At 43.5% G+C, this 22538-nt stretch overlaps 1 protein-coding gene across 1 annotated transcript in view; it reads left to right on the plus strand.

The window, feature by feature from the left end:
* LOC122542523 (chondroitin sulfate proteoglycan 4-like) overlaps positions 1-22538 on the plus strand; it is an 88633-nt gene that overhangs the window by 23983 nt on the left and 42112 nt on the right. The window lies entirely within an intron of this gene.

Here is a 22538-nt window from a genome sequence, read left to right on the forward strand (position 1 = left end):
ATGACTGTACAAAGTACTCCAGCAGAGGTCTAACAAGTTCAGCATTACTTTCTTACCCTTGTACTCTGTGCTGTTATTAATAAAGCCTAGTAATAAATACCATATGCTTTACTTACTGTCCTCTCTACCTGTCCTGCCACTTTCAATGATCTTTGCACATATACACCCAGATCCCTCTGCTCTGCTCCCCCCCACCTTAGAATTGTACCCCTGTTTTGTGTTGTCTTTCACTCTTCATCCTACCAAAATGCATCAACTCACTTCATTGCATTGAAGCTCATCTGCCACCTATCTGCCCATTTTGCCAATTTGAATATGTCCTTCTGGAGTTCTACACTATCCTTTTCACAGATTACAATTCTTCCAAATTTTGTGTCATCTGCAAACTTTGAAATTATCCCCTATATGCCAAGTTCCAAAACATTGATATGCATCAGGAAAGGCAAGAGTCCCAATACTGACCATTAGGAACTCCACTACAAAGCTCCACCAGCCTGAAAAATATCTGTTGACAGGAAGGGACACAGTGTATAAACATAGAAAAACAGCAGTAAATGGGGTTGTGTGGGAGGCGGGGGGGGGGCACAAATACAGGTAATAATAATTTCACTGTAATAGCCATTGCAGAGAAGTGATTGCAATGAGATCAAAACTGGGAACCCAACTTCGGAGTAAATGACTTTTCAAATGGACAGGCAGGAAGGAAAGGGTATGAGTGGAGCGTTGTTAGAGTGTGGGATAGCATGGATAGAGATGGAATAAATACTATAGCAAGAAATTATCTTGGATCAGAAGATGTAGGATCCGTATAGATGGAGATAAGAAATAAGGACAAGAGGACACTGGTATGAATGGTCTGTTGGCCCCCTAATAATAGGTATTCGGTGGGACTAAGAATAAATTGGGAGATAATGTAAAAAAGGCAGTATATTAATCATGTGTGACTTTAATTTTCATGTCGATTGGGATAGCCAGATTGGCTAAGGTAGCCATGACTAAGAATTCATAGAGAATATTCAGGACAGTTTCCTAAAACATTATGTTATGGATCCAAACAGGGATCTCACTATTTTGGATCTGGTGATGTGTAATGAGGCAGGTTAATAAATTATTCCAGAGGAAACAGTATCATAATACAGGAGAATTTAGTATTCAGTTTGATAAGGAGGAACGTAGGTTGGAAATAACTGTGTTATGCTTAAATAAAAGCAATTACAAAGAAATGAGGGCAGAGGTAGCATGAGCGGACTGGGAAAGGAGTTTAGCAATAAAGGTAGTTGAGGAAAAATAAGAAAGTTAAGAAAATATTTCATGGTTCACTGCAATGATGTATCCCAGTGAGAAAAAAGGGTTTTAGGAAGGGGACAAGCCCACCATGGTTAACCAGGGATGTCAAGGCTAGTATCAAACTAAAAAAGGCTATAATGTGGCAAATATGAGCAGTAAGCCAGAAGAATGGGAAAGTTTTAAAAAATAACAAAGATAACACAAAAACAAAGAAGGGAAGATAAACTTGGAGAGCTTTAAACATGTAAAAAAGAAGAGAAAGACCAAAAGTAGATAAGCTCCTTCGAGAATGAAGCTGGGGAAATAATAATGAGGAATTAAGAAATGGTAGAGGAGTTGAAAAACTACTCGGCATCAATCTCCACAGTAGAAGACTGTAATAGCATTCCAAAGTTACTAAATATTCAAGGCAAAAAAAAGGAGATAAAATAAATACAATAACTATCACCACAGAAAAAGGTGCTAGGGAAAGCAATAGTGCAAAAGACTGACAAGTCCCCTGCATCTGATGGGACTTATCTTGGGATATTTTTAAAAAGTGCATTCAGAGATAGTGGATGGGTTGGTAATAATCTTCCAAGAATCTTTAGATTCTGGAAAAGTCCTAGAGTATTGGAAAACTGCCAATATAACATCCTTAATCAAAAAGGGAGGGAGGGAGACAAAAAAACAGGCAATAATGAGGTTGGCTTAATAATTGTCATTGGGAAAATGCTAGAATCTATGTTAAAATAGATAATAGTATATCCATTTAGAAATAGATAATGTAATCAATCATGGCTTTGCAAAGGGAAATCATGCCTGACAAATCTATTAGAGTTCTTTGAGGTGGTAACAAGATAAAGGGAACCAATAGATATAATATATTTGGATTTCCAAATGGCGTTCCATAAAGCACCACATATAAAGCTACTTAATAAGATAAAGGGTAGTATATTAGCATAGATACAGAATTGGCTAATTCATAGAAGGCAGAGTTGGGATAATCCTTTTTTCTGAATGGCAACCCTTTAATAGTGGATTGCCACAGGGACCAGTGCTGAGGCCACTATCATTTACAATATAAACTAATAACTTTAATGACGGTAGCAAATGTAATATACTAAGTTTGTGGATGACACAAAAATAATTGAAAGACAAACGGTAGGGAGGACCCAAAGTGTCTACAGAAGGAAAAAAAAAGTTAAACAAGTGGGCAAAAACTTGGAATATGAAATATAAATGTGGGAAAATGTGAGATTATGGACTTTGACAGGAGGAATAGAGGAGCTGAATATTATTTAAATGGGGAAAGACTGCAGACAAATGCAGCACAGAGGGATTGGGATTCCTCCTAAGAAGCTAGCATCCAAGTTCAGCAGGTAACAGGAAAGGCTAATGGAATATCAGCCTGATTTCAAAGGGAATGGGGTATAAAAGTTGGGTGCCACGGTGGTGGGGGGGATAAGCAGAAACTGTTAGTAGTGTCAGAGGATTGAACTAGGGTGTCACTGTGGGAATAGTCCTTTCAAATGGAAGGTATGGTAAAGGTGTGACATCCTGTACAGTAAAGGTAAAAACAAGGACTGCAGATGCTGGAAACCAGATTCTGGATTAGTGGTGCTAGAAGAGCACAGCAGTTCAGGCAGCATCCAAGGAGCTTTGAAATCGACGTTTCGGGCAAAAGGCCTGTACAGTAGTGTAAATGGCAGGGGATGATCCTTTGAATGATCCCCTTATCCTTTGGAGACTGGCCAGGTAGAAATTGAGCCAAATTGTTGTTTAGAAAGGAGGAGGAAGGATGAAGGCAGAAGTGCAGGAAATGGGTCAACTGTGGCTGAAGGCCTGTCAAGAACAGTGGTGAGGAAAAGAAGGACATGTCGTAAGCACCCTTTAGAAGGTGACACCATTGGGATAGATGTGATGAAAAAGAGAGAAAAGAGAGAAACTGCACTAATGGAATCCTTACAGAATGTAGGCTGTTAGAAAGAATGGTCAAGGCAACTGTAGGAATTAGTGGATTCGGAGTGGACATTGGTAGACATGGAAATAGAGAAGTCAAGAATACAGAAGGGAAAAGTCAGAGCTACATGAGGTGAAGGTGACAGACGAATGGAAATTAGAAGCAGAATTGATTAATTTTTCCAACTTCGGTTGAGAGCAGAAAATAGTGCTGACATCTTTGATCAACCAGAAGGAGGATTGTGGGAAAGGGCCAATTAGGATTGGAACTGGAACAACATGTTTAAAGTTCCATAGGTTTGTAAACTGTGATGGAAACTATCAGGAAAAGGAAGGAATCCAGTACTGACCTCTCAGGGACTCCACTACATACCTGTTAGAATTATGAAAAAAATCCATTTACCCTATTACTCAGTTTCCTCTCACTCAGCCAATTCTGTATTCAGGTTGCTCCTGTCCTTTTATTTCATCTACTATAATTTTGCTTGCAAATCTGTCATGAGACACTATTAAATGTCTTTTGGAAGTCCATGTACAAGATAGCATGTCCTCATTAACCCTCTTGGTTAATCTTCAGAAAACTCCAGCAAGTTAGTTCGACATGTTTTTCGTTTAATGTAACAATGCTGGCCTCCCATAGTTAATCTCCATTTGTCCACATGACTATTAATTTTGTCCTGAATTATTGTTTTTACTTGAATGCACGAATATTAACTTCAAAGAAGGAAAGAGCACACATTAAGCCAGATGAGTAACTAACAAACTGATTAAAGAAAATCCTAATCATTGGTTTTGAATGGGAAAGATCAATTCCTATTCTATAATCATAGACTTTTTCTAAATGTGTGGAAGTCGTAAGACGTACCTCTGCGGCCGTCATATCCTGAGGTTGGAGTTGAACTCAGACCTTCTGACCAAGAATTAGGGACACTATCATTGTAACTCAAGACCCTCACCAGCTATCTCTGAAGATTGTCCAACAACAAAATTTGCTGATTATTTTTTCTTATATTTTCTAAATTCACCTCCATTTTTGATTAAGTAACTTAAGTTCTGCATGATATCTAAAATCTAGTAATCCTAGTTTTATATTTACTGGTGGTCCATTTTATATTGAAAATCAGAAGTGAGGCTTTTATTATCAATATAGAAAATCTCTTCACCACTCACACACCAAGGATGTTTCAAAGTGGATGATTTACAAACAGGATGTAATGTCCACTTGCTTTGTTTTTCTGAAGTCTTGTAATCTAATTTGAGTCAGTAACTCTCTAACCAACAGATGGATTTAAAAGGCAATTTTATTATTCTTGGAACAGAAGAGAGTGGTGCATTTCTTCATTCAGAAATATGAGGTTGGGGGAGCATTCCCATGGGTGAATGACAAACTAACTTCCCACGTTCAGGATTAAGTAGGCAGCCATTAAGGGAATGATGATAATGATTGAGGACTACATTAGAACTCCACAGAGGCTGGTCTCCTGTCAATAAGTCACCTTTTATTTACATATGATAGTACTTGATACTGGTCTGGCTTCCTCAGAGCCAGCTCTCAGAATAAGCAGAACCTCTGACTCTCCTGTTTATATCCGTCAGCTAGGGTTCCCTGACTGGACCAGGTTAACAGCCCCAATCAGGGAACTTATATGCTATGAGGTCCACCAGGCTGACCTTGTTTCAATCACCAGATCCCTCCCCCAACAAGTCTAGGGACGTGGGCCTATTCTTTTTCTTGTAGCATCTCCTGGGTATTTTTGCACTGGATCTGGTCCCTCCAAATAAGCCTTGGATGTGGGCAATGTGTACTGGACTGTAGCCTGCCTGTTGTACCTGGAGCATCTCGGAAGAAATTCATCCTCTTCTTCAGGTGGTAAAGGCATCAAGGCTGCAATATCCACTGTGTTTATCTCAGACTCAAGCTTCTTCGACACTCGGAGGGGGCGAACTCACGGGTTCTGACAGCCTTTCCAGCTGTTCCGAGGGGCCGGGTACATTTTGCTCCTCCCCAATTTGAGAGTTGTGGTGCACGTACTTATTCAGGACCGCCTCACCTACCAGAACTTTGTAAATCATGGGACCTGACCACATGTCGACCATGCAGGGCCATTTCCATGGTTTCAGCATCAATCTCTAACTCACTTAGAGGGGTCTTGTGTCAGCATTGGTGTTCCCATTGCCGTCTCAGCTGTCCCCCCAGCCATTAGGGGTGATGATGCCCTAGTGGAATTATTGCTGGACTGTTAATCCAGAGATCCAATTAAGTTTCAGATCCCACCATGGCAAATGGTGGAATTTGAATTCAATTTAAAAATAATCTGGAATTGAGAGTCTAATGTTGCATCCATTGTCAATTGTCAGAAAAACCCATTTGGGTCACTAACATCCTTTAGGGAAGGAAACTGCCATCCTTACCTGCTCTGGCCTACACGTGACTCCAGACCCTCAGCAATGTGGTTGACTCTTAACTACCCTCTGGGCAATTAGGGATAAGCAATAAATGCTGGCCTAGCCAGCGACATCCTGAACCTGTGAATATGTGGGAGCTCCTGGCAATAGCTTTTGCCCTGTTGGCACTCTGGGCATTGCCCTATCAACACAGCTATATCTGCATTCAATCCTGGCCACCAGGCATAATGTCTCACCAACATCTTTATTTTGGACACCCCAGGATGACCCTAGTGGAGTTCAGACAGTATTTGGCAGCAACCTTTGCTCAGGACAATCACTCTTGCTGCCTAGATTAAAATGCCATCCTCTGTGGTGATCTGGTCTTACCAGGTCCAGGAAAGATTTTAATTTCTGGTTATGATGCACTTTTATTTCCCCAACACCACCAGCTGTTTTAGTTTTGCCAGGACCGGAACTTTTTGTCCCCAGTTTGATATTGTCAGCAGTCACCTGGAAGATTAAAACCAGAATGGATTGTTCCAGTGGCAGCACTACCAGTGATGTATCTGTCAGTGGGAGGCGGCTCAAAGCACTTGCTATTTGGCTTCCCAGGTAGTGTTCCAACTTGTACACCCTTAGGATGAGAGCCCACCGCTGAACTAGACCTGAAGCTAAGGGCAACACAGCCTTGTCTACTGTGAGTAGCCCTAGCAGGGGTTGTGGTCTGTTATTATTACAGTATTGATGGAATTTTGTCACACCAAAGATGAATGCCAAACCTTTCTTCTCTATCTGGGTGTATTTGTGCTCTGCATCAGACAAAGACCAGAAAGCATACACGGCTGGTTGTTCCTCTCCATTGGGCCATTGCTCCAATACCATGCAGAGAGAGACACACCGCATGTCAGCCCAGATCTCGCTTGGGATCATAGTGAGTCACCACTTTATTGATTGACTTGTTGTTGTCACATGTACAGAAACACTGTGAAAAGTATTGTTTTGCATGCTATTTGGCAGATTGTACCATACAAAGTGCATCAAGGTAGCAGAACAAAGTGTAGGGATACAGTGTTACAGCCACTGAGAAGGTGCAGAGCGAGAGATTAGAATTAACATTTGAGAGGTACATTCAAAAGTCTGATAACAGCGAGGAACAAGCTATTCTTAAATTGATGATGGCTGCTTTTTCACTTCCTTAAAGGCTACATCTTGGCTATGAGACCATTTCCAAGGCTGACCCATTTTCAATTGCAGTTGTAAGGGTGTCAAGATGGAGCTCAGGTTACATATTAACTTTCTATTATAATTCACCAATCCACGAAAAGTACCTAGGCTCCGGTACAGATGTGGGAGCCAGGGCACCTTTGATTGCCTCACTTTATCTTCCTAGGGGTGTAACCCAGTCTTGTTGATTCTGTAGTCCAAGTAGGTTACTTGGGGTGTGTGGAACACAATTTGTTCCCTTCTAAGGCATATGCCCATCATGGAGAAATGTCAAGTTCTCCAAGTGCTCTTTATTGGTCTTCCCTGTAATTAGGAGAAGGTGAGGACTGGAGCGCCTCCCCCCACCCCCAGCCCACACTCAGCACCTTCTCTGCCACTGCAGGAAGTCCACAACCTGTGCCCACACCATTCCCCTCACCTCCAGCCAAGGCCCCAAAGGATCTTTCCACATCTGACAGAAATTTACCTGTACCTCCACCAATGTCATCTACTGTATCCATTGCACCCAATGTGGTCTCCTCTTCATCGGGAGACAGGAAGCTCACTTGTGGATTGTTTCAAAGAACATCTGAGACACTCGCACCAACCAACTCCACTGCCCTATAGCTGAACATGCAGGCCCTGGGCCTCCTCCATCGCCAAACCATTACCCACCCGACGCCTGGAGGCATAATGCCTCATATACCGCCTTGGGACCCTACACCCACATGGGATCAATATGGATTTCACCAGTTTCCTCATTTCTCCTCCCACCACATTATCTCAGTCTCAAGCCTCCAACTCGGCTCCATCCTCCTGACCGATCACCCTTCCCATCTATCCGCTCCACCCTCCTCTCTGATCTCTCACCTTCTCCCTCACCTTCATCTATCTATCACATTCTCAGCTATCTTCCCCCCCCTCCCATTTATCTCAGCCCCCCCGCGCCCCAGCCCACAAGCCTCATTCCTGATGAAGGGCTTCTGCACAAAACCTCCTCAGATGCTGCCTGACCGGCTGTGCCTTTTCAGCTTCCCTGTAATTAGCATCTCATCCAGATAAACGGCAAATTGGGATAGATGTTGTAAAATGTTCCGTATTGTCCACTGAAAAATGGCACAGGCTGATGATATCCCAAATGGCAGTCTTGTGTATTGGTACAAACCCCTATGGGTATTAATTATAGTATACTTCTGGAAATCCTCATCTAACTTCAGTTGCAGGTATGCATGGCTCATGCCCAGCTTCAAGAAGGACAGTTCCCCACTTTCCTTCTCTATCTTGGGTATTTATGCCCAGCAATAATCGAAGTCCTGGGTGTATGAGCCTTTGGGCGTTCCTCTCCGTCCCTACAAAGATGAACCAACCCATCAGGCTTCACAATCATATGACTGGTGCTGATGATCCCTTCGCTTTCTAGCTTCCTGATTCCTGCCTCTACTTTTGCCCATGAGGCACCTGGCACTGTGTGGGCCTTGCAGAATTGTGGAATTGCTTCCCGGTCAACATGCAAGGTGTTCTTGGCTACTTTGATACACCCTAGACCTTCCTGAAAATCTTCCAGCTATGTATTTAGGACTACAATGGCTTACCAGCCTGGATCCATCAGGAATGAAGGCTTGGCTTCATTTTGGGGTTTTGCTGTGAGCTGTTCAGGATATGGTCTGAGTGAGGCTATGCAAGTACCCTCAGCTGAAAATGTGTTGCTGGAAAAGCGCAGCAGGTCAGGCAGAATCCAGGGAACAGGAGAATCGACGTTTCGGGCATAAGCCCTTCTTCAGGAATGAGGAAAGTGTGTCCAGCAGGCTAAGATAAAAGGTAGGGAGGAGGGACTTGGGGGAGGGGCATTGGAAATGCGATAGGTGGAGGGAGGTCAAGGTGAGGGTGATAGGCCAGAGTGGGGTAGGGGCGGAGAGGTCAGGAAGAAGATTACAGGTTAGGAAGGCGGTGCTGAGTTCGAGGGATTTGACTGAGACAAGGTGGGGGGAGGGAAAATGAGGAAACTGGAGAAATCTGAGTTCATCCCTTGTGGTTGGAGGGTTCCCAGGCAGAAGATGAGGCGCTCTTCCTCCAACCGTCGTGTTGCCATGGTCTGGTGATGGAGAAGTCCAAGGACCTGCATGTCCTTGGTGGAGTGGGAGGGGGAGTTGAAGTGTTGGGCTACGGGGTGGTTGGATTGGTTGGTCCGGGTGTCCCATAGGTGTTCGCTGAAACGTTCCGCAAGTAGGCGGCCTGTCTCCCCAATATAGAGGAGGCCACATCGGGTGCAGCAGATGCAATAGATGATGCGTGTGGAGGTGCAGGTGAATTTGTGGCGGATATGGAAGTGTCCCTTGGGGCCTTGGAGGGAAGTAAGGGGGGAGGTGTGGGCGCAAGTTTTGCATTTCTTGCGGTTGCAGGGGAAGGTGCCGGGAGTGGAGGTTGGGTTGGTGGGGGGTGTGGACCTGCCGAGGGAGTCACGGAGGGAGTGGTCTTTTTGGAACGCTGATAGGGGAGGGGAGGGGAGGGAAATATATCCCTGGTGGTGGGGTCCGTTTGGAGGTGGCGGAAATGACGGCGGACGATACGCTGTACATGGAAATTGGTGGGGTGGTAGGTGAGGACCAGTGGGTTCTGACCTGGTGGCGGTTGGAGGGGCGGGGCTCAAGGGCGGAGGAGCGGGAAGTGGAAGAGATGCGGTGGAGGTCATCGTCGACTATGTCTGGGGGGAAATTGCGGTCCTTGAAAAAGGAGGCCATCTGGGTTGTACGGTTTTGGAACTGGTCCTCCTGGGAGCAGATGCGGCGGAGACAAAGAAATTGGGAATATGGGATGGCGTTTTTACAGGGGGCAGCGTGGGAGGAGGTGTAGTCTAGGTAGCTGTGGGAGTCGGTTGGTTTATAGTAAATGTCCGTATCGATTCGGTCACCCGAGATAGAAATAGAAAGGTCTAGGAAGGAAGGGATGAACTCAGATTTTTCCAGTTTCCTCATTTCCCCTCCCCCCACCTTGTCTCAGTCAAATCCCTCGAACTCAGCACCGCCTTCCTAACCTGCAATCTTCTTCCTGACCTCTCCGCCCCCACCCCACTCCGGCCTATCACCCTCGCCATTACCTCCTTTCACCTATCGCATTTCCAATGCCCCTCCTCCAAGTCCCTTCTCCCTACCTTTTATCTTAGGCTGCTGGACACACTTTCTTCATTCCTGAAGAAGGGCTTATGCCTGAAACGTCGATTCTCCTGTTCCTTGGATGCTGCCTGACCTGCTGCGCTTTTCCAGCAACACATTTTCAGCTCTGATCTCCAGCATCTGCAGTCCTCACTTTCTCCTAAGAAAGTACCCTCACTCAAGTGGCATCCCCCAAGCCCAGTCAGCCTGGCAAGGATGTCCACTTCCAGCAGCATACCCAGTAATTTATATGGTCTGCTTGCTGCATCTTCGAATGATAAAGCCAATTCTAGTGCCTGTTTGAAGTTCAGTTGGGTTTTAGCTACGAGGCACTTTTGCATAGTTACATCAGTAATCCCACAAAATAAACAGTCTCTCAGCATCTTATTAAGGGTTAAACTAAAGTCCTATACCTCTGTCAGTCATCTTAACTTTGTCAAAAGCTCCAACACAGATTCCCCCAAGTTCTCAAACTGCTGAGTAAAACCGATAGCATCTCAGAATTAAAGGCTGCTTGGGTCATAATCTTCCTTAACTAAATCCATCAACACTTTAAAGGTTTTAGTAGCTGGTACCTTGGGAAATGTTAGGCTCCTAATATTCAAAAGAGCTGTGGGCCTACAAACTGGCATCAGAATTACTCGTCTGCCCCAATGTCATTTGCCTTGAAAAGATAATGCACTCTTTCCATACACTGGGCTCAGTCTTTGACAGCAATGTTGAATGGGTCATGCTTCCCAAATAATGACATGATGGCAGAATTGCTCGACTCAAAGATGACTGTTGCAAGCGAATTTCTTCAGGAGTGTCTTTCTTTTCTGTTGTTGCCACGGAAATAACCCCGCAAATGCCAGTATTCCGTCACCAAGCCAACCTTTATTTACACATGCATAGTACTTGACACAGCCAGCTCTCAGAGTGAGCAGAAACTCCAACACTTCTGTTTTTTTTATTTTATTAGCCATTACAAATTACAAACAAACAAACAAACAATTAACATAAACAGCCGTATACAAGAAACAGCCATTTACAGGGGAAGGGGGCAGCAAAGCCAGACCCCAAACCCCACCATACAACCAGTTCACAGGGAAACAAGGATGAACCTTGGATCCCACCGTACATTATCAAGAAGAAAAACAGTGAATTCAATCACATACAGACAGACAGTCCGATAAACTGACCAATAAAACAGTGCACATAACACAGACACTCCTGGAAACCCAGCAAACCACCCACCCCTCCCACCTTCCGGCCACTCAAAGGCAGCCTGCCCCTCCGCTCCTTCCAGCTCTCGGTCTGCTCCATGCCCCTACCACTCTTGGTGTGCCATGACACACCTTCCAGCCACCTCAAGGACAGCTCATCCCCATCCCTGGGATGATGGCGCACAGGGCAGCCCCCACGCATCTTCTGGCTCTCGGCCACTCCCACACACCTTCTGGCCACCTCCAGGACAGCCCGTCCTGATTACCCCTTCTTGGGACAACAGTGCTCAGAACAGCCTAACCCCCTTCCAGCTTTCGGGACGATTGGCATCAGATTGGCCTATCCACCTTCCGACTCTCGGGACGGCCTACCCACCCTCTGGCCTTCGGGGTGACAGCTTTCGGGATGACCTTTGAGCCTCCCAGCTCACAGTGAGGCCTGCCAGACTAAGGGACACATAAGACAGTGCAGGTGATAAACCCAACAAACAACAAGACAGAGTCAATTAGCAACAAACAGAGTCCCTTCTGATACAGAGTCCATTACCATAAACAGTTCTCTTCAGAATGCAGAATCCATTCCCAGGAATAGAGTCCACTCCAGGAAGCAGAGTGCATTATCAAAAACAGAGCCCACAACCAAAGGCAGCAAATGCACACCCTGCAGCACACACACAAGTGTTCAATCTCCATAGAGGCCTGGTCTATCCCCAGAGAACCAGGCCCACTCACAGGAATATAGTTCATTGTAAAAAGGTGCAGTTAACAAACAGGGGATGGTCCACTCCCGAATGCAGCAAATGCTCACGTCCCAGCACACACATAGGTGTTCAGTATTTACAGAGGCCGAGCCCACCCACACAGGGCCAGGCCTACCCACAGAGGGACAGTGCATCTGGAAAGGTGTATTTTCTCAAAGGGGTTCAGTCTAAACACCAAAAAAGTGAAAACAAATGTGAAAAAGAAAGAAAGCAAATGCTTACCTCCCGCATACAACCAGGTGTCAGTCTTTACAGAAGCCTAGTCTACCCATAGAAGGCCAGGCCTACCCACAGAGGAACAGTGCATCTGGAAAGGTGAAATAACTCACAGGGGTTCAGTCCAAATACCAAAAAGTGAAAACGTACAAAAATTAAAGAAAACCAAAGTGCAAGGGCTAAGCCCTGCCACAAAATCAGCATTGTCCTTTTCTCAAAGTAAAAGAGAAAAGAGTAACACACAGGCTGTAACCAGCCAGTGAAACAACAATCCCTTAATGAGGGCTGAATTCCACCTGTAACACATTGATTGTGTAGATCAGCCAGTTCAGAAATCAGTCCTCAAAGAAGAGAATACCAGTTAGCAAACTGGCTATACAGTTCAGCCAGTTAAGGAATCAGGTTCCCCAAACAAAATCAGAAACCAACAGCAGCAGTACACACTGGATGTGGGCAGCCAGCTCAGAGTCAGTCCCCTCCCTGACACAAATGGAGAGTCCTTAACACTGATCCAGCTCCTCAGGATCAGCACTCAGTGAGCAGAACCTCGGACACTCCTGTTTTTTTTATTTTATTAAACAGTACAAAATACAGTTGACAATAAACAGAAAGATGCAGTTCACAAAAAACCCACTATATACAGGGGAAAGGGCAGAAAAGCCAAACCCCAAACCCCACCGTTCAACCAGTTTTCAGGGAGATGAGGACAAACCTCAAGTCCCACTCCCACTCTTTACAAAGGTAACAGTAACATACAAGACAAGACAGTGCAATCAAATGAGAGACAGTGCATAGAACACAGAGCTTAAAAATATGTGTTGCTGGAAAAGCGCAGCAGGTCAGACAGCATCAAAGGAACAGGAGAATCGATGTTTCGGGCATAAGCCTTATGCCCGAAACGTCGATTCTCCTGCTCCTTTGATGCTGCCTGACCTGCTGCGCTTTTCCAGCTACACATTTTTAAGCTCTGATCTCCAGCATCTGCAGTCCTCACTTTCTCCATAGAACACAGACCCAATATAGCTATATAAAAGAAACCTGACACCAGTCCACAGCACATACTGATCAGGCTGTCCTTGGCTAGCCTTCCTGCTGGACAGTCATCGGCTTTCCCATCTCCGGCTGCCCTGTATACTGACTGACCCTTTCACCTGGCCAACATTCCTACAGACCAGCCACCAGCTGTCTGGCTGTCAGCCCCTCCTGCATACTGACCAATCCTCCCCTGGTCGGCCTTCCTACGGGCTGCCGTCAGCTGCCTGGCTCAGCCTCCCCACATACTGACCAGCCTGCCCTATACCGGCTCTCCTGCGAGGATGCGATCAGTTGTCTCGCTTTGCATACTGACAGGCCCCTCCTGGCACGCTTTCCTCCAGGTCAGTCATCGATCCTCCAGCCCCCAGCCAGCCCGTGTACTTGCTGCCCCTCCCTGACCAGCTTTCCTATGGGCATGCTATAGTCTGCCTAGCCCCCTGCCATCCGGAGTACCAACAGACCCACAATCCCAGCCAGCTTTCTCCCAGGCCGGACATCAACTCTCCAGTTTCCGGCTGCTCCACCTATTTAATAGCCCACTCTGGCCTGCATTTCAAGCACAGTTGATTACAAAACCCACATACTTTAACAGAATTCACAAAATCCTCACAATACAGTTTCCAGTACCAAGGCAGAGTCCACTCCAACCGGCAGCAAATGCACACCCCGCAGCACACACACAGCTGTTCAGTCTCCATAGAGGCCCAGTCCATCCATAGAGAACCAGGCCCATACACAGGAACACAGTACATTGCGAAGGTGCAGTTAAGTCACAAGGGCTTGGTCCACTCCCGAAGGCAGAATCCACTCCAGGATGCAGCAATTGCTCACCTCCCAGCATACGCACAGGTATTCAGTCTTTACAGAGGCCTAGTCACCCCAAAGAGCCAGGCCTACCCATACAAGAACAGCTCATCTGGAAAGATGTATTTTCTCACAAGAGCTCAGTCCAAACACCAAAGTGAAAACACAAACAAAATAGAAAGAAAACCAGAGTGCAAGGGCTAAGCCCTGCCACAAAATCAGCATAGTCCTTTTCTCAAAGAGTGACACAGACTATAACTAGCCAGTGAAGCAACTGTTCCCTAATAAGAACTGAGTTATACTTGAAACACATTGACTGTTTAAATCAGTCAGTTTAAAAATCAGTCCTCAATAAAAAGGAATACCAGTTAACAAACTGGCTGTATGGATCAGTCAGTTTAGAGATCAGGTTCCCCAAAAACAATCAGAAACCAACAGCAGCAGTACACACTGGATGTGGGGCAGCCAGCTCAGAGTCAGTCCCCTCCCTGACACAAATGGAGAGTCCTTGACACTGATCCAACTCCCTCACAGCCAGCTCTCAGAATGAGCAGAACCTCCGACACTTCTGTTACAATCACTACACCTGGTACCTATCCTGTCAGGAAGTGACTTGGCTTAGGCAAGCTGACATGATTATATTTTAAGATGAATTTTCTGATTACTCAGAAACAGGGCATTTATTAGCAACATCTCTAATGTAAATAATTTACTGATTTGCTGATCACCACCTGTCTAAAATTATATAAATATAAATTTATAGAACGCATTTCCTGGAATGATTTTTAGATAGGTATTTTAATCCTGGTGAATGTTACTTTTAGTAAGTAATAGTCAGAAGGAAGCGTGAGAAATCAAGACCAGATGTACACTGACATTCTGCCAATTTTCAAAGTGATTCAGAGTCTTAGAATCATAAAGCACACAAACAGATCCTACCATCCAACTCATCCATGCCAACCAGTTCCCAAACTAAACTAGTTCCACTTGCCTGTGCTTGGCCCATATCCCTCCAAACCCTCCCTATTCATGTAACTATCCAAATATCTTTTAAATGTTTGTAACTTTACCTGCAGCAAACATGAACCACCCTCTGGATGAAAAAGGTGCCTCCCCCCGATCCCTTTTAAGTCTTTTTCCTCTCACCTTAAAAATATGCCTGCTAGTTTTGAATCACCCAATCTAGGGAAAAACCTTTTATTATTCACCTTATCTGTGCCCGTCATGATTTTATAAACTTCTGAGAGGTCATTCCCCCAATCTCCTGTGCTCTAGGAGACTATCAAGTCTATTCTCATAACTGAAACCCTCCAGTCCCAGCAACATCTGATAGATCTTTTCTGAACCTTCCCCAATTTAATAATGTCATTCCTATAGAAGGATGACCAGAACTGTACACAGTACTCCAAAGGTGGCCTCACCAACATCCTGTACAACCTAAACATAACGTCCCAATTCCTACACTCAAAGGTCTGAGCAATGAAGGCAAACGTGCTAAACACCTTCTCAATCACTAAGACTATATGTGGCGCAACTTTGTAAGAACAATGTACCTGAATCCCTAGCTCTGTCTGTTTGACAAGACTACTCAGGGCCCTACCATTAATGCTATAAATTCTGCACTTGTTTGTTTTCCCAAAATGCAAAACCTCACATTTATGCAAATTAAACAGCATCTGGGATGAGCATATGGTTGCTGGGTTTAATGAAAAACAGAATTAGATTAAAAATCTGGGTTTCTATGATATCTTTTGTGTTTCTTCAATACACTTAGCTTTATGCATGTTCCAGCTGCATTTTCCCAACAGGTCCAATAGTCTCTGGGTTCTGACCAAAACTACTGCTTGCCACATAATCAGTGTGCTTACTGGAACCCATTATAAGCTGTTTGTATCTAAGTTTGCATCTAAATATGTTGACATGAAAAGAAATTGATAGTTATGAAATGATTGCACAAAGCAAAGAAAACTTTACTTCCAGACTAGTAAAAATGTTCGATATTATAAGAATCCATAACAAAATTCCTTATTCAACTATGTCTCTCTGTTGCTGGCATTGTTTCCTAATGGATAAATAAATATTTATTTACATCCTTAAGTTTTGCTATTAGCGACTTTGATGAAAGGAGAACACAACTGATTTCTGTTTGATTGTTGAAATTAAAGCGAATTTCAGGATTGTGCAAATCATTGAAATAAAAAGCATTACAGCTTTGCAATTTTAAAGAAGCAACAATTTGTTTAGGTCCATTTTTGACAAATGAGTCCACTCAGATCCCATCTTATCTTTTACTCTTGTGATGTAAATTCTAGTTGTTCAATCCTGTTACTCAAGTTTGTAAACAGAATCTTCCTGTAGTCTGATACTGAGCTTCAGAAGCTTCCAAAGGCAGCTCAGTTGAAAGTGTGAAGCTGGTACACAGTTCCACTCTCCTATGCGTAGAGTATAATGGTCAGATCTGTTACTCAAAAGACTTACAGTTTGAAATACAAACTTACCCCAAGGCTACACTAGCTTTGCCACTTTTGCATGTATCTCATCATCAATAATTTGGAGGTGCCAGTGTTGGACTGGGGTGGACAAAGTTAAAAATCACACAACACCAGGTTATAGTCCAACAGGTTTAATTGGAAGCACTAGCTTTCGGAGCACTGCTCCTTCATCAGGTGGTTACGTCCACAATCACCTGATGAAGGAGCGGTGCTCTGCAAGCTAGAGCTTCCAATTAAACCTGTTGGACTATAACCTGGTGTTGAAAATGTGTTGCTGGAAAAGCGCAGCAGGTCAGGCAGCATCCAAGGAGCAGGAGAATCGACGTTTCGGGCATGATCCCTTCTTCTGGGACCTGCTGCGCTTTTCCAGCAACACATTTTCAGCTCTGATCTCCAGCATCTGCAGTCCTCACTTTCTCCTATAACCTGGTGTTGTGTGATTTTTAACTCCCATCATCAATAGGTCAGGTCAACAAAAGTATTTCAAGGTCCATGTCCATTCTTGGCATTTCTGCTGGAGTTTTCTAATGGCAGACACAGTATCAGTGATTCCTAAACCTTATCTGAAAACAAATTAATTCTCTGGCAGCAGATCTTTGTTGAGATGTTGCACTAAGCTGTTAAGAAGATTGAGCAAAGATTTTGAATGTAATGGAGAAGAGTGAGATTCCTTTTCAGTTGTCGCAAGATCAACAAGTTTTTTCAGCATGTGCAGATGAAAAATGGAGGCATTTTTAGGATCTTGCAGTCATCATAATCAGGCACTGACTTCTAGCCTTGTAGCTTACAGCTGGGAAAGCAGCAGTTCTTGCAGCTTTGCTGCTAGACAGGAGTTTGATTGCATTTGTCTTTTGTAACAGTGTGGGAGTGTCAATAAGAGAGCAGTTGATGGAAACCTATGCCTCTCCCCCATTGATTGCTTCTTCATTGATTGATGAAGGTCACTTGAGATATATATAGCTCAGCAAGCTGTATAAACCAAGACTGCATGGTGTGATCCAATACTGTGGTATGTACACCAAAGCTGGATACAGAGCTGTATGGATCAGTAAGATCTTCTATCTCCAATCTTTATTAAACAAAATAATTTCAGCCTGTTAATTGGTTCTCATAGGTTTGTACCCATTCTCCTTATCTCTAACTGACCTTATTATTTTGAAGTTCCTCTTGCTTTCAAAACTCTTAACATCACTCTGTCTTATCAGCTGTAGATACCAGACATCACCGTTTGTTAATTCAGTTTTGGACTCCTGTTGTTCTGCATTGTTCATGGTATTGAGGGCAGAAGTCAGTTTTAAAATTAGGACTTGTGGCTTCTTGAATTGTCTTCCACTTGCCCATATTCAAAGGCCTCAAAATCATAGAATCCCTACAATGTAGATAGAGGCCATTTGGCCCAACCAGTCTGTACCAGCCCTCCAAGAAGCATTTCACCCAGACGTGCACCCAGCCCCATCCCTGTTTACCCTGTATTTACCATGGCTAATCCACTTAGCCTGCACATTCCTAGACATTACTGGACAGTTATAGCATGGCCAATCCACCTAGCCTACACATCTGTGGACTGTGGATTGAAACCTGGTGGAAACCACGCAGACACAAGGGGAGCATGCAGGCTCAAACATACAGTTATAGATTCATAGAGTCATAAACTTGTACAGCATGGAAACAGACCCTTTAGTCCAACTCATCCATGCTGACCAGATATCCTAAATTAATCTAGTGCCATTTACCAGCATTTGGCCCATGTCCCTCTAAATTTTTCCTACTCATGTACCTATCCACATGCCTTTTAATTGTTGTAATTATACCAGCCTCTACCACTTCCTCTGGCAGCTCATTCCACACACGCACCACCGTCTGCATGAAAACGTTGTCCCTAAGGTCCCTTGAAAATCTTTCCCTTCTCACCTTAAACCTATGCCTTCTAGTTTTGGACTCCACTATCCTGGGGCAAAACACCTTGGCTATTCAATAAACCTCTATAAGGCCAATACTCAGCCTCTGACTCTGCAGGGATAATAGCTCCAGTTTATTCAGTTTCTCCCTATAGCTCAAACTCTTCAACCCCATGAACATCCTTGTAAATTTTTTCTGTGCCGTTTCAAGTTTAGCAACATCTTTCCTATAGCAGGGAGACTGGAAATGAGTGCAGTATTCCAAAAGTGGCCTCACCGATGTCCTGTACAATCACAACATGACCTTCCAATGCCTATACTCAATGCACTGACCAATAAAGGCCAGTGTAGCAAACACTCCTGTCTACTTGTGACTCCACCTTCAAGTTGACCAAGGTTAGCATCGAACCACTAACCACAGTGCCATCCTCACCCAACTCAATTCCCCTAAATTCTTTAATTTCTAGTCTGTACTTGTCAAGCAATATGAGATGTTCTTTAAAGTAAAAATATGTGTAACATAAGCTATTAGGTTCATAGAACCATACAGTACAGAAGAGACCTTTGGCCCTTCAAGACATTGGGACAAAACCTAACTAACCACAAATCATTGCCATAAGCAAAACAATTATAAAGTAATAAGATCTCACAAATTCCAGGGATGATGGTCAGAATAATCAATTAAACATACATTAAAATTACTATTGAAAGATTATACTGAATATAAAAAACAGACTTTGCAGCTTCATAATAAAGACAAATGAATATTGTGAAAATATTGGTGGAGTTGCAGACAATATAAAGATCGATAGAGTTGTGATAGTGTAGAAGGTTGTCAAAGGATACAACAGGATATAGATCAGTTGCAGAAATGGGAAGAGAAATGGCAGATGGAGTTTAATCCGTGTAAGTGTGAGGAGCTGCACTTTGGGAGATCGAATGTTCAGGAAAAGTATACAGTTAATGGCAGGATCATGAACAGCATTGATGGACAGAAGCATTTTTGGGGTTTGTGTCCATAGCTCCCTGAAAGTGGCCATGCAAGTAGATCGGGTGGTAAAGAAGGCATATAGCAGAAAGAGGGTGCAGAAGAGTTTACTAAGATGCTGCTTGGATTTGAGGGTATGAACAATAAGGAGAGGCTAGAAAAACTGGAGTTGTTTTCTCTGGAGTGGCGGAGGCTGAGGAGAGACTTGATAGATATCTATGAAATTATGAGATGCAGAGATAGAGTTGATAGTCAGAATCTTTTTCCCAGAGTTGAAATGTCTCAAACTAGGGGACATGCATTTAAGGTGAGAGGGGTAAGTTCAAAGGAGAGTGGTAAGAGTGTGGAACACGCTACCAGGCGTAGTGGTGGACGCAGATATGATAGGGGCGTTTAGGAGGCTTTTAGATAAGCACATGAATATGCAAGGAATGGACAGATATGAACCAATGGCAGGCAGAAGAGATTAGTTTAATTTGGCATCATGTTTGGGACAACAGTATGGGCCAAAGGGCCCTTACCTCTGCTGTACAGTTCTATTTTCTATGTAAAGTATTGATATTGGCAACAGGTTACATAGATTTTGAGTGATTGGGTTAATTTAAGATTTCTGAGACGTGCAAGAGAATAATTACCATTATGTGTTTGTTGCACATTTTTCTCACTTCTGCATTCTAATCTGATTCAGACCAATCTATAAAAATCCTTCATGAATTGGGTTTGTGCAGTCTCAGTTTATTCGATTTTGGTATGGGCCATTTGTCAACTTCTGTCTTATAGTTTTTACCAACACTGAATTGACAGGCTCCTTTCAAGAGGGCATTCCACAGCAATAACAAACCACTGGTCAGTTCTGAACAACTTGTTGGCTTTACAACTTAATATAAATTAATCTAGTTTATTCTAGAAGTTTTCAAGTATCCTTCTTTACATCAACACCGAGCTTTAATTCTGAAAGGAGGTTGTTGCCAGAATTGGAAAATTTGAGCTATAGGGAGAGGCTGAACAGGTTGGGAAAAGAGCCTGGAGCTTTTCCCTGGAGCATCGGAGGACGAGGGGTGACCTTATAGAGGTTTACAAAATTATGAGGGGCTTGATAGGATAAATAGACAAAGTCTTTTCCCTGGGGTCGGGGAGTCCAGAACTAGAGGGCATAGGTTTAGGGTGAGAGGGGAAATATATAAAAGGGATCTAAGGGGCAACTTTTTCACGCAGAGGGGGTGGTACGTGTATGGAATGAGCTGCCAAAGGAAGTGGTGGATGCTGGTACAATTGCAATATTTAAGAGGCATTTGGATGGGTGTATGAATAGGAGAGGTTTGGAGGGATATGGGCCGGGTGCTGGCAGGTGGGACTAGATTGGGTTGGGATGTCTGGTTTGCATGGACAGGTTGGACCGAAGGGTCTGTTTCCATGCTGTACATCTCTATGACTAACTCAAAAAGAAAATACGTTAGAGTTGGTCCAGATTACATGGTCACTGCCATTTCAAAGCCTCATTGCTTGGGGACAAAGGGGTAATTAACAGGGTTAATGATTTCAGTTCAGTGACCCTTCAGAACTGGAGTAGGGTCTCTGGACTTGAAACATTAACTCTGCTTTCTCTCCACTGATGCTACTAGATCTGCTGAGTTTCTCCAGTAATTTCTGTTTTTATTTCAGACATTCAGCAAACACAGTTCTTTGTTTTACTTTATGAAATTAATCAGGATTCCTTCTCCACTACTGCCCAATGACTGCTAGAAAGTGTGCATGTTTAGACATCTTGTAGAACAGGATTGGAGTAATCTGCAATAGCTGGCCAAATCTGGCAAGGGTGATGTAAGAAAAAGCCTTTTCATACAGCAAGTAATTAAGGTATGGAATGCACTGCCTGGAATGTGATAGAGACAGGTTTAATTGAGGTATTCAAGAAAGCATTGAATTTTTTTTTTGAAGAGTAATCATGAGCAGGGATATGGGGAAATGGCACTAGTTAATAGAATTGCTGCAGGAGTGATAGGTCGAGTGGCCTTCTTCTGCCCTGTAACAATTCTGTGATTCTGTAATCATCTAAATGAATAATGTCTGCAGAATGGTAACTCCATGGATGTTTTTTATTTCATGGTACTACTTTTGGGAAAAAAATGGAAGCACATGGGGACAGAGGAGCCAGAATAATACTGGTACAAGCAAAATGGCAATGTAATAAAAAGTGGTAGTGTTACTGAAGTAATTTAATGATGACCCTCTCATTGTTGAAAGTTTAAGGTCAAAATACATTGGAAGTTGCAGATTCTATTTATGGAGCTGAAATGTCAAATACTTATCCTAGAACTAAATGTATATCTGAAAAAAATGCCCTTGTGTTTAAAAAGAGCGCTGTTTGTGGTTATTCTTTGATGTACATTTGCTTTGAAAGCATGCATGCTCTGTGAATTCTCACAGTAGCTTGGTGCTGCTGCAGCTGCAAGCAGAGCCCCTTTGAGTAAGTCATAATCACTTGTTATAAAGCACAGAACTGTTGGGCTAGCCAGAGTTGGAGTGCCTGCCATCCTCAAGTAAAGCTTTGTGATGTTGTTGATCATATTTTAATGGCACTACTGCCTAACAACCTATTTCAGTCTTTTAGACATTCGTCAGAGAAACAAATATTCTGGAGGGAAACTAGTAACTCAGGAAATAGTGAGTCATTCTATTGGGCCCATCATAAAACAGCACTTGTACTCACTCACTATTTCTACTCTGTACAAATTCATGAATAGCAGACTGCAGCCAAATCACTGAAAATTTTTTCCATGCAAAAGAATGAAGCCATTTTAGCAATGTAGATGATAGATCTTCTGGAAAAAGAGGGCACACATCATCTTTCTTCTTCTCTCTGGCCACCCACAGTGTATCTTTACTCACACACTTTCACATCTTCACTGAATCATTAGTATTCTTGTGGACTTTTTTTCTCAGACTTGCTTACTATGTCATGATATATTTTTCTCCATCTCAGGCATGAGTGCTAGCTTCAAAAACAGAAATTACTGGAAAAACTCAGCAGGTCTGGCAGCAACTGTGGAGAGAAATCAGAGTTAACCTTCCTTGTCCAGTAATCGTCCTTCAGAACTGGTTGCTAGCTTTTTCTTTTCCATGCAGGAGGGAGACAAAAATTTGTGTTTCTGTCCCACCTTTCACAATCAT

The sequence above is a fragment of the Chiloscyllium plagiosum genome, unplaced genomic scaffold (assembly GCF_037043375.1).
Source record: "Chiloscyllium plagiosum isolate Xiang-an unplaced genomic scaffold, Cpla_swu_hap1 HiC_scaffold_42, whole genome shotgun sequence".
Lineage (NCBI taxonomy): Eukaryota > Metazoa > Chordata > Chondrichthyes > Orectolobiformes > Hemiscylliidae > Chiloscyllium > Chiloscyllium plagiosum.